The sequence below is a fragment of the Colobus angolensis genome, unplaced genomic scaffold, assembly GCF_000951035.1.
Source record: "Colobus angolensis palliatus isolate OR3802 unplaced genomic scaffold, Cang.pa_1.0 Scaffold17, whole genome shotgun sequence".
NCBI classification, from domain to species: Eukaryota; Metazoa; Chordata; class Mammalia; order Primates; family Cercopithecidae; genus Colobus; species Colobus angolensis.
The window spans coordinates 9,863,097-9,874,773 of NW_012114821.1; positions in this window are offsets into that span (position 1 = coordinate 9,863,097).

Below are 11,677 nucleotides of genomic sequence, written 5' to 3' on the forward strand. Positions count from 1 at the left end.
TTTTTAGATCCCACAAATAAGTGAGAGCATGTGATGCTTGTCTTTCTGTGCCTAGCTTATTATGCTTAACATAATGATCTCCAGTTCCATATATGTTGTTGCAAATAGCTGGGTCTCATTCTTTTTTATGACTGGCTAGCTCTCCACTGTGTATGTGCACCACATTTCTTTCGTCCTATCATCTCTTAATGGATACTTATGCTGCTTCCAAATCTTAGCTGTTGTAAACAGTGCAGCAACAAACACACGTGTGCACCTGTTTCTCTGATATACTGATTTCCTTTCTTTTGGGTATATACCCTGTTGTTTTCCTTTTAAATGCAAGTCTAATACTATGATCTAAAACACTATTGCTTAAAAATATTGACTGTCTTTTTAAGAGGATCAACATGATTGCAGACAGAAAGTGTAACTCAGAACCAACAGAGATCTGTGGATCTCTATTTTATACATGCCCATGTGATGTCTGACACTAAGCAAACTGTAAAGTGGGAACCAGTTTATATTTCATCTGACTTTTTTTGGACAATCACAACATTGCCTAACAATGGTTTACAATTTCTGTTTTAATACACTGCCTGTAATATATGCAAGTTTCTGCAAACAAAAGGAACCCCACAAATTTCAGCAGGTCGACAGCCTGTAAGGGCCATCTCCTCAGAGTGCTGAAATCAGCACCATTTGAACAAAGCAGCCTGTCCTTTTAAGAAAAATCCCTCTATAGAAATGCTGTAATTTCCCTGTTACAAAAGAGCCTTTTTCCGAGCACGTAAAGTAGCAGTTTGTTCAGTGTGACCTCTGCTTTCATTCTATCAAGGTTGTATCTGATTACAGTGTAAGACAGATGAAGGGGATGCCATTCTAGGCAAAGAAGAAAAAAAAGTTTTAGTCCTGGGTCACTAGCAAAAGTGGCTCGACACTTTCATTGGCAATGTTGTCAATATTTTCAGGGGTGGTTCTCCTATGTAAGCCTGAAAAGATCTGTCTGGGGTATATTTTCAGGTGCTTTGATGTGCTTATTGAAAGTTGACCCACATGGGTAAACCCTGGGCTGTGTTTCTGCTTTAGTTCTAAAAAACAAGACAGAGGGACAAGTGGGAGCCTGGGCGGGCATCCGCGTCAGCCCTGCCTCCCCATGTGTCTAGGTCCTTTGGTTGCCCGAGCCTGAGCTGACCCACAGTCTATTAAAAGTCATGGCAAAAACCGCAATGACTTTTGCATCAACCTTAATAACTCCTACAGGAGTTGCTGTGATTTCTGAGAAAGCACCACAGAGCAGGGAGCAATACAAATGCTATTTGTGTATCACTGGAGACAGAAAATCATGATGGCCAAGAGCCCAACAGAGCTGGGTTTTAAAATCTGTTTCTACTACTAAGTAATTTTCTGTGTTACTAGCAAATATTCTGCATTGTTACTATTCTGCAAGGTCACTTCTGAGTGACCTTGGACAAATTAATTAGCTCTCTGATCCTCAGTTCCATCCTCTCAGCACAGGCTTGTCAAGAGTTAAATGAGATAATGTACATCGTTCTCCAGGCGCACAGCCCAGTACATAGTAAGTGTTCAGGGAATGTCAGGTAGGATTACTCTTCATAGTTATAGTGATTTTAGGAAGGAGATAAGGCCCCGGGAGTTTCTACCTCACTGAGAACCGTAGGAGGGAATATAGTTTCGTGTAATTGAAATGGCATGGACACTGGAGCTAGACCTGTATCCTGTTTCCAGTTCAGGGGCTTTGGCTACATCTCTGCCTGACATGGAGTTTCCCAAGTGCTGAAATAGAGATAATAGTTTCTACTTCCTAGTGCCTGACCTCTAGGACGATCCATAAATGTTATGTAAATACAAGGATGAAATAACGAATATAAAGCATTTGCCGTGTAGCAGATGCTTTACAAATGTCATCGAGCGTTTGGGGTTGGATTATCTCCATCTCAGCAGGATACTGTGCTCTGGGAAGCTCTGACTTGAAAACACATCTCAGTCCCACCCCACGCCTTCATCCAAACCCTCAGCACCTGCTGGGAGCCGCAGACTCCTCTCTAGTGTTCCTGTGGCCACTCTTAACACTGCCCTCCACTCCCCATCCAGCAGTCTAGATGGATCGTTCTAAAAACACGAGCCAAATCATGATGCTCCCCTGCTTGAACCCTGCAATGGCTTCTTTTTGTTCTCAGAATGATAGCTCATGGCTCCTGGCAAGGCCTGGTCCCCAGCTGCTTGTCTAGCTTCATCTACTGAGGCTTATTCCAACCTGGCAACATTGTCCGTGCTGTTCCCTCTGTCTGGACTTTTCTTTACCTACATCTTTCCTGCTCCCTCTTTCCCTTCATTGTTTCCAGTTCGCATATCTTCCCTTAAAGAGGCTCCTTAGCCACCAAGTTTCCCCTTCTTGCCCATTCACCATTGACCATTGCCACCATATTGTCTCCATGACAGTTGTCACTCCTAGACATGCTCCTTCTTGTTTACTTTTGAAAACATCTTTCTTATATATCTTCCCCCATGAATTAAACCTCCTTGAGATCAGGTGCTTTGTGTGTGTTATTCACCCTGTATCATCCATGCCTGGTTCAGAACCTGGCATATAGTAGGTGCTCAATCGATGCTGGATTAATGAATATTGATTGCTCTCTATGTGGTGGACACTGGTTAAGGTGTTTGAGATTTACAGGTGAATGGCTTCTTTGTTCTCAAAACAGATACATATGGTAAGAGAGATAAGCATTGGGTATTACGGGAGAAAAAGGCATCTAAATAAAGTGGGAGTGATGGTGGAGGTGGCAGAGTCTTCCCCAGGTGACCAATAAGGTCTGAATCTTGAAGATCATGCACCAAATTATAATGTCCCCATCCCCACACTGTTGCGCCAGGTAGAAATTGGTTACATATGAAAGTACTTTGGAAACAAACGTTTGCTATTAATATAATGGCTGCTAGTAACCTCCATAGAAGGATGTGCATTTGCACTTGTTCCTCTGAACCTCACATTCTATTTCAGGGTGATGCATTTCTTTTCCCTTCCCATGCAAAGAAATCCCAAACTCCAACCTCAAGCCTTTACATTCAGGAGGAGACCATGGGTGGCAAGTTTAAGACAGCAGAGAGGCTGGGTATGGATGTAGCCCTGGGAAATAGCTATTGCTGCTACTGCTGCAAGAACGGCAATGCTGGCTGCCAGAGCCCTCCAGCCCCTTACAGTGTCGTCAGGGGAGACGCTGGTGAGAGGTTCTCACAGAGAAACACAAGAAGAATTGCTGTTAAAAATATTGTGACAAGGTATATGAAGCACTGAGGGATATTCCCGAGTTTCTCAAGAGTGAAGCAATCGCTCCCACAGTCATAAAAGTGCCTTGGCAAGCAAGGACAGTCGATGTAATAAAAAAGGGGGAAATGTTGTCTAAGCTCATAAAGGAGAAGGGTGATTGTGTAGTTACAGTCCTTCATAAAATCTTCCAACACAGGAGAGGGAAAGAAATTGGGTCAGCAGACGATGCCTCCATCATGCTCACTAACCTAGACAAGATTGGCCAGCTGAAAAACAACAGGACCATGCCATTATTCTAGTGAATAAAGATGGGCCTTGAAGGAGTGAGCTCCCTGTCTCTTTAGATTCAGCACAAGACATAGTCCAAGAGTAGAAAACTTAGTGGACTAGGATCAAGAGACCTGGGCTCAGGGCTTATTTTTTTCTGAGTTGTTGCATGACTTTAGATAGTTGCTCAATGTATTTATTAATCAGGGTAATTACCTCTAGTTGCTGTAAGAAACAACTTCATAATTTTTATGTCCTAAAACAATAAATATTTATCTCTCATATCACCTGTAGTGTGGATCAGCAGAAGGCTTTGTTCCACATGGTCATTCAGGGACCCAGGTTAATGGGTACTACCACATGCAGTGCGAGATTCTCAAGGGCATCCTGGGTGTTAACTTCCAGGCTGCAGGTAGGAAAGAGAGAAAAGGCATGGAAGACCACACAGAAGATCTTAAAGATTTGGGGACCTATAAACTAAAATTACTAATTATTTCTTTCTCCTCAGGTACAATGATGCCACAGAGATAGATATTACACAGTGAAGTCTCCCCTTCATAAAAGGAGAGAAAAGGCAGATATCAGTTGTTGGACCATAGCAAGGTGGAAATCCTGCAGTGCAGTGCAGACATGGTGAAGCTTTCTTGCCCTAGCAGAGGGTGGATTCCCTAGACTTTTATTCTGCTCTTTCAGTAGAACTACCATGTTCGTTTTCCTCAATGGCCCTGACTTAACTCTCCAGGAGCTTTTTCCTTGCTTGTTATCTTCCAGGAGTACATGTGAAGCAGCTATTGAGAAAAAGCTCTTCTTGGGGGCTGTATAATGTTTGGAGCTTGCTCTTTGCTTAAGGAAGGTTGGAGGTTCAATGGTTTGCTTTAATGGTTTTTAAATTATCACATTGTTAAGGATTATTTTATCTAGATTTGTGTTTTCTTTGATAATACAATCCTCCCCAAATCTTAGTCAGCTTCTAAACTTTCTGCTTCCAGTCAGTTCCACGTGCCAATCACCACACCCAAAGATCTTTCCTGGATGTATTTTTCAAGCTTACCTTGTTTCTTTGCTTTCTCCTCCCCATGCCTTTCTCTCTCAACTTCATAGTTCACTGAGACTATCAGAGTTACGTGAACAGGCCACATTCTTAATCTGATCTTTGTTGCAAAATTTGGTTTGTTTTCTTGTTTGCCTATTTAGATCAAAGATTTTCTCAATTATATTTTCTGCCATTTGATTCCTGTTTAGAATAAATCAAGTTTTCTGATCCTTCAAGGTCCCATATTTCTGTATCCTATCCCTTTTATTTTTGCTTATGAACCAGCTAATGATCCCCTGAGCACAATTTGTCTTTGTAATGCTTTGTCAAACAGCCAATATTAGCCAAACACACCCAACATTTGATTCTCCACTGGAGATGGGGCCATTACCACCTTCAAATCTAATCCACATCAGATGTCCTGTTTCTTGGAGTCAAATGCTGTATCAAATCCTGAAACCAGAAGTGTTTCAGGAAAAGATAAATGCCTACGGGTATTCTGAGCAGGAAGGGATTTAGTACAGGCAATTAGAATTTTGCTCTGTCATTGGAAATGCTAAAGAAGAAAAGTCAGGATCCACTGCACTCTCATCCAAACTCTCAGTGAGGGAAGACAGATGTAAAAAATGCTGATGCACATTATGTAAGGGGAAATTCTGGAGTAGACTGAGTGTGTATAGCTGGACGACCTGGTATAGTCTAGGGGAGGAGGAACATATTCTGTTTCCTTTGCTTAGGTTTCTGTAGTATATGAGGGACTAGCATTCCACATTTCCCTGATACCAGGGTACTGTGACCATTGTCCTTCATAAGCTACACTGATTAGATGCTGGACGATAAAAATTATACATGACAACACAGAGTTCTGATAAAAGTGTAGCATCTACAGTCAAAACTAATAAGTAGAATGTTTGCTTCTCTATTACTTCTGAGATAAAATCTGAACTTTATATCGTGACACATGAGGGTGTTCATGATCTGTCCTCTCACTTCTGAAGTCTTTCTCCTTGTTGGGCACCTCTCCCATATTTTATTGCAGTCATACAAAGTAAATTTGTGTTTTATAAACATGGCACATTCTCTCACTTCTCCTTGCCAGGCTGTGCCCATAACCTAGAATGCCCTCACCTTGAGAGCTCTCCTAATCTGAAGAAAAATTTTAAAGGAATATGTTGAACTAAATAAAAATGAAAATACAACTTATCAGAAATTGGTGCAGTAAAAGCAGTGCTGCAAGAGAAATTTATAGCATTATATGCACATATTAGAAAAAAAGAGATTTAAGATTAAAAAAATCTAAGTTCTCCACCATAAGAAACTAGATAAAGAAGAGCAATTTAAGCTTAAAGCAGAATGAAGTAAATAATAAAAATTAGAACAAAAATCAATAAAATTGAAAGCAGGAAAACAATAGAAAAAATGCTGGTTATTTGAAAATATCAATAAAATCAATAAAACTCTATCCAGGTTAACCAAGTTTTTAGAAACAGAGAGAAGACACAAATCACCAATATCAGAAAGAAAGAAAAGTCATCACTACTAATCTGATGCTAAAGGATAACAAATATTATGAATCTTTTCTTGATGATTTAGGTGAAATAGACCAATTTCTTGAAAAGACAGAAACTACCAAAAGAGAAATAGATAGTCTGACTAGGCCTATATTTATCTATTAGATAATATGAGTCAATAATTAATACACTTTCAAAAAAGAAAGCACCAGGGTTGGATGATTTCACCAGTTACTTCTATAAATGTTTAAGGAAAAAACGATACCAATTATTCACGATATTTTCTAGAAAATAGAAACAGAAAGAAACTTTCTAATTCATTCTATAAGGTTGGTATTGCCCTAATACCAAAACCAGAATAAGAAAGTACAACAAAAGAGAAGTACAGACTAACATCTCTCATGAACATAGATGACAAAATTCTCAACAAAATATTAGCAAATAAAATGCAACAATGGATAAACAGAATTATACACCATGACCAAGTGAGAGTTATTCCAGATATGCAAAGCTGGCTCTACATTTGAAAATAGTCAATATAATCACCATATCAACAGGTGAAAGAAGAAAAATATAATCACATTAATTGATGCAGAAGGAGCTTTTGACAATACACATTCATGATAATACTCTCAGCAAACTGGAAATAAAGGGAAATGTTTTCAATTTCATAAGAAACACACAAAACGCCTATAACTAACATCATACTTAATGAAGTGAAATGATGTTTTCTCCTAAGATCAGGAACCAGGCAAAGATGTCCTCTCTCACCACATCTACTCAACACCACACCAAAAAGTCCTAGCTAGTGCAATAAGAAAAAGAAAAACAAACAAAGAAATGAAAACCAAAGAAAAAAGAAAATAAATAAAAAATATATAGCAGTTTGGGCAGAAATAAACAAAACTGTTTTCATTCATAGACAACATGTTTGTGTACATAAAAAATCGTAAAGGATAGCCAAAGTTTCCAGGAAACAATAAGTGATTATAGCAAAGTTGCTGGAAAACAAATGAACACAAGAAGTCAACTGCTTTTTTATATACCAATATTGAACAACTGAACTTTGAAATTTAAAATTAATATGATTTGTAGTAGCATCCCAAAACTAAAATATTTAGGTATAATGTACCAGACCTCTATGTGGAAAATGGAAAAACATTTATGAAAGAAATAAAAATGTCTACATAAATGGGGAGATATTTTGTGTTCCCAGATTGGAATATTCAATATTGTTAAGTTGTCAGTTCTTCTCAACTTGTTCTATAAATTCAAGTCTAATCAAAATCCAACAAAGGATTTTGTAGATACCAATAAAAGTATTCTAAAGTATGTATGGAAAGCCATTGACCAAGTATAGTCAACAAAATAACAAAGAAGAAAAAAATGTTGGAAGACTAATAAAATCCAATTTCAAGACATACTATAGCATGACAGTAATCAAACAACATGGTAATGGTGAAAGAGATACATCAGTCAACAGAGAGGAATAGAGTCCAGAAATGCACCACACAAATATAGTCAACTGATCTTCAACAAAGGAGTAGAGAATTCAACGAAGAGAAGACAGTCTTTTCAAACAATGGTGCTGGAAAAATTGAGTATTAATATACAGTAAACAAAAAAAAAATAAGCCTAGACATATGTTACACCTTTCACTAAAATAAATTTAAAATGGAAAAAAAAAGAAGTATAAATGCAAAACTGTAAAATTTCTAGAAGAAAACATTGGAGAAAATATACATTTCCTTGGGCTTGTTGATGAGTTCTTAGATACAATGCAAAAAGAAAAATACATGAACATGAATTGATAAGCTGGACTTTATTAAAATTAAATAATTCTGCTCTGTGTTAGTTATTAAGAGATTCCAAAGCCGAGTCATAGAATGGGAGAAAATACTTACAACTCACTATCTAATAAACGACTTATATCCAAAACATGCAAAGAACTCTATAAGCCACCATTATAAAAACAACGCACTTTTAAACAAGTATGCAATCAATTCATCAACAACCAACCAACCCAGTTAAAACATGGGTAAGGAACTTAAACAGATATTTCTTCAAAGAAAGCATGCAATTGGCTAACAAGCACAAGAAAAGATGCTCAGCATCACTAATCATTAGAAAAACTCAAATCAAAACCACAATGAGATACTATCTCACATCCATTAGGATGGTTACTAACCATAAAACCAGAAAATAACAAGTGTTGGCAAGGATGTGAAGAAATTAAACACCTTGTACACTATTGGTGAGAATGTAAAATGGTGCAGCCACTACGGAAATCAGGAAAATGCTTCCTCACAAATATTAAATATAGAATTACCATATCATCCAGCAATTCCACTTCTGGGTATGTACTCAAAATATTTAAAAGCAGGCACTCAGGCTGGGCGCGGTGACTCATGCCTGTAATCCCTGCACTTTGGGAGGCCAAGACAGGCAGATCACGAGGTCAGGAGATCGAGACCATCCTGGCTAACACAGTGAAACCCTGTCTCTACGAAAAAATACAAAAAATTAGCCGGGCGAGGTGGTTGGCGCCTGTAGTCCCAGCTACTCGGGAGGCTGAGGCAGGAGAATGGCGTGAACCTGGGAGGCGGAGCTTGCAGTGGCCGAGACCGTGCCACTGCACTCCAGCCTGGGAGACAGAGGGAGACTCTGTCTCAAAAAAATAAAAATTAAAATTAAAATTAAAAAAAGCAGGCACTCAGAGAGGTATTTGTCTGCCCACGTTCATAGTAGCATTATTTGCAATAGCAAATATGTAGAAGCAACCCAAGTGTTCATGAACAATGCGTCAAAAAGCAAAATGTGCTCTGTACATCTAACAAAATATTATTAAGCCTTTAAAAGGAAGAAACTCCTGACATGTGCTACAACATGAACTTTGAAAACAATATGCTAAGTGAAATGAGCCAGACACAGAGGGACAGATTATTTTATTATTCCACTTATATGAAGTTCATAGTCAAATTCATAGAGAAAGTAGAATCATGGTTACTAGACGCTATGGTGAGGAGAGCATGGGGAGTTATCGTGAAATAAGTACACAGTTTTAGTTTTAGAAGACTAAAAATGTACTAGAGATGGATGTTGGTGATGGTTGCACAATTTTATGAATGCACTTAATGCCAGTGAACTGTCCGCTTAAAATAATTGAATTGTAATTTTATGTTACATATATTTTGCCACAATAAAAAGTAAGCAAAAGATCTAAACATACACCTCATCAAAAAAGATACACAAATGGCAATGAAGCATATGAAAAGATGCTTAATATCATTGACCATTGGAGAATTACACATTCAAACAATGGAGAGCTCTACGTGTCTGTTGAAAATCCAAAACCGCTGGCAATACCAATTGCTGGCAAAGGTGTGGAGCATCAAGAAGGCTCACTCACTGCCAGTGAGAATACAAAATGTTACGGCCACTGTGGCAGTTTCTTATAAAGCAAAGATCAGTCTCACCTTACCATTTGATCTAGCAATTGTGCTCCTAGGAAAATAACCCAATTGATCTGGAAATATATATCCACATTAAAAATCCGCACATGAAACTTTGTAGCAGCTTTATTCATGATTGACAAAAGCTGGAAACAGTCAACTTGTTCTTCAATAGAACAACTTTTGTTGATTAATAAGCAAACTGTGATACAGCCATACAATGGAATATTATTTAGTGATAAAAAGAAATAGACCATCAAGGCATGAAAGACATGGAGGAAACTTAAATGTATATTGTGAATGAAGCCAGCCCGAAAGGCTATATACTCTATGATTCCAATTACACGACATTCTGGGAAAGGAAAATCTACAGAGAAGGCTAAAGAATCAGTGATTGCCTGGGGTTTTGGAAGGTAGGGAAAAGGGAGGGTTGCATAGGTAAAGCAGAGAGGTTTTTTTAGGGTGGTGTAACTATTCTGTATGATATCTTAATGATGAATATATGACACTATGCTTTCGTCAAAACGCATAGAACTTAACACACAAAAAGTGAACGTTAATATATGCAAGTAACAGGAGGTCAGTAGATGACAGGATGGAAGGAAGAATGTGACAAAACAGTCTAACTGTATCACAAATATATGAGACAACCTCACTGAAGGAGACAGGGAAAAAAGTTAGTGACCTAATATGCTTTAAAAATGAATGGAATCTGTTAAGACCAAAGGCAAAAAAAAACCAAACTACACATAAACATCATATTCTAGTTGTAATTTTGTAATTTGTAATTCTAGTTGTAAAGTAGCTTCCTATGAGGTTACAGATCCACAATTCTGATACCACCATCATGAATACTGGAATGTAACAATTAAGTAAACGACTGGTGAGCAGAGGGAGTCAAATTTTTCACTGTTGATGTAGGAGGTTACAGATTAATAGAACTGGAGGCTAGAATAATGCAGTGATGAATAAAGTTGGAGACATCCATATGAACTCATGTCTACTTTAATATAGATACAGGTGGCTATATTAGAAATATTTATGGATATGTTTATATAGATTGGTCAGTATACATACACATACACATATATATTATATATACATGTATATGTGTATACATGTATATACACATATACTCCTTCTTTTGTCAGTTGAGAGGGTCTAGAACCAATAACACTCTGGTTGCAGCAGCATACCTAGTGCCCAGATCTTGGTTGCTAATACCATTCTCCAATAAAAGGAATCAGAGCTCCTTGGAGAAACAGCTGATTCACAACTGGGCAGTGAATATACAATATAAACCTTGCAATGACAAAAAGCAAGAACGTGTTAAAAAAGAGTTCATAATGATGAGGATCTATCAAAGGGACACAGGAACCCATGGAAAGAGTTCCCAGTGACCAAAGCTGGAAGAATTTAAGCAAAGGAAGGAGGGGAAGAAGGGAGGGAGGAAAAGAGAGAGGGAGGGAGGAAGAAACTACTGGGTTATAACCCAAAGTATAAAGTAAATATTAATGAGTCCATACTGACAAAAACAAATGATTAAATAAATAAATAAGTAAATAAATAAATAAATAGGGGAGAACAGAAAAACCTTCAGTGCAGGAGACTTCTAAGTAATTTATATTGATATTCTGCCCTCAAGGATGTAGAGCATAACACCCCACTTCTGAAGTGTAGACTACACGTAGTGACTCTCTTTCAAAGCGTATAATAAGAAAGTATGGAAAAAGAGTGACCAGAGTGGAAAAAGCTGGCAAATACTCCCTTAGCAAGGTGATCAAGGTCAGCATTGACAGCAATAAGTCATGTTCAAAGTACATACCCCTGACATATGATGAAGTTTACCTCTGTAGTCTTCCTCCTCAAAACCCGTAATACCAGCCTAATCATGAGGAAAATATCAGACAAATCCCAGTAGAAGGACCAAATGTCTGACCAGTACTCTTCAAAACTGTCATGGTCATTACAAACAGGGAAAGTCTAAGAACCTGTCCTGCCAAGCGAAGCATAAAGAGACATGACAACCAAAATGTGGCTGGGGTAGGATGTGAAGGGGATGCTGGAAGATAAAAAGGTCATTAAGTAAAAACTAAGGAAACTGAGTGAAATATGGACTTTAGTTAATAATAATGTGTTATTG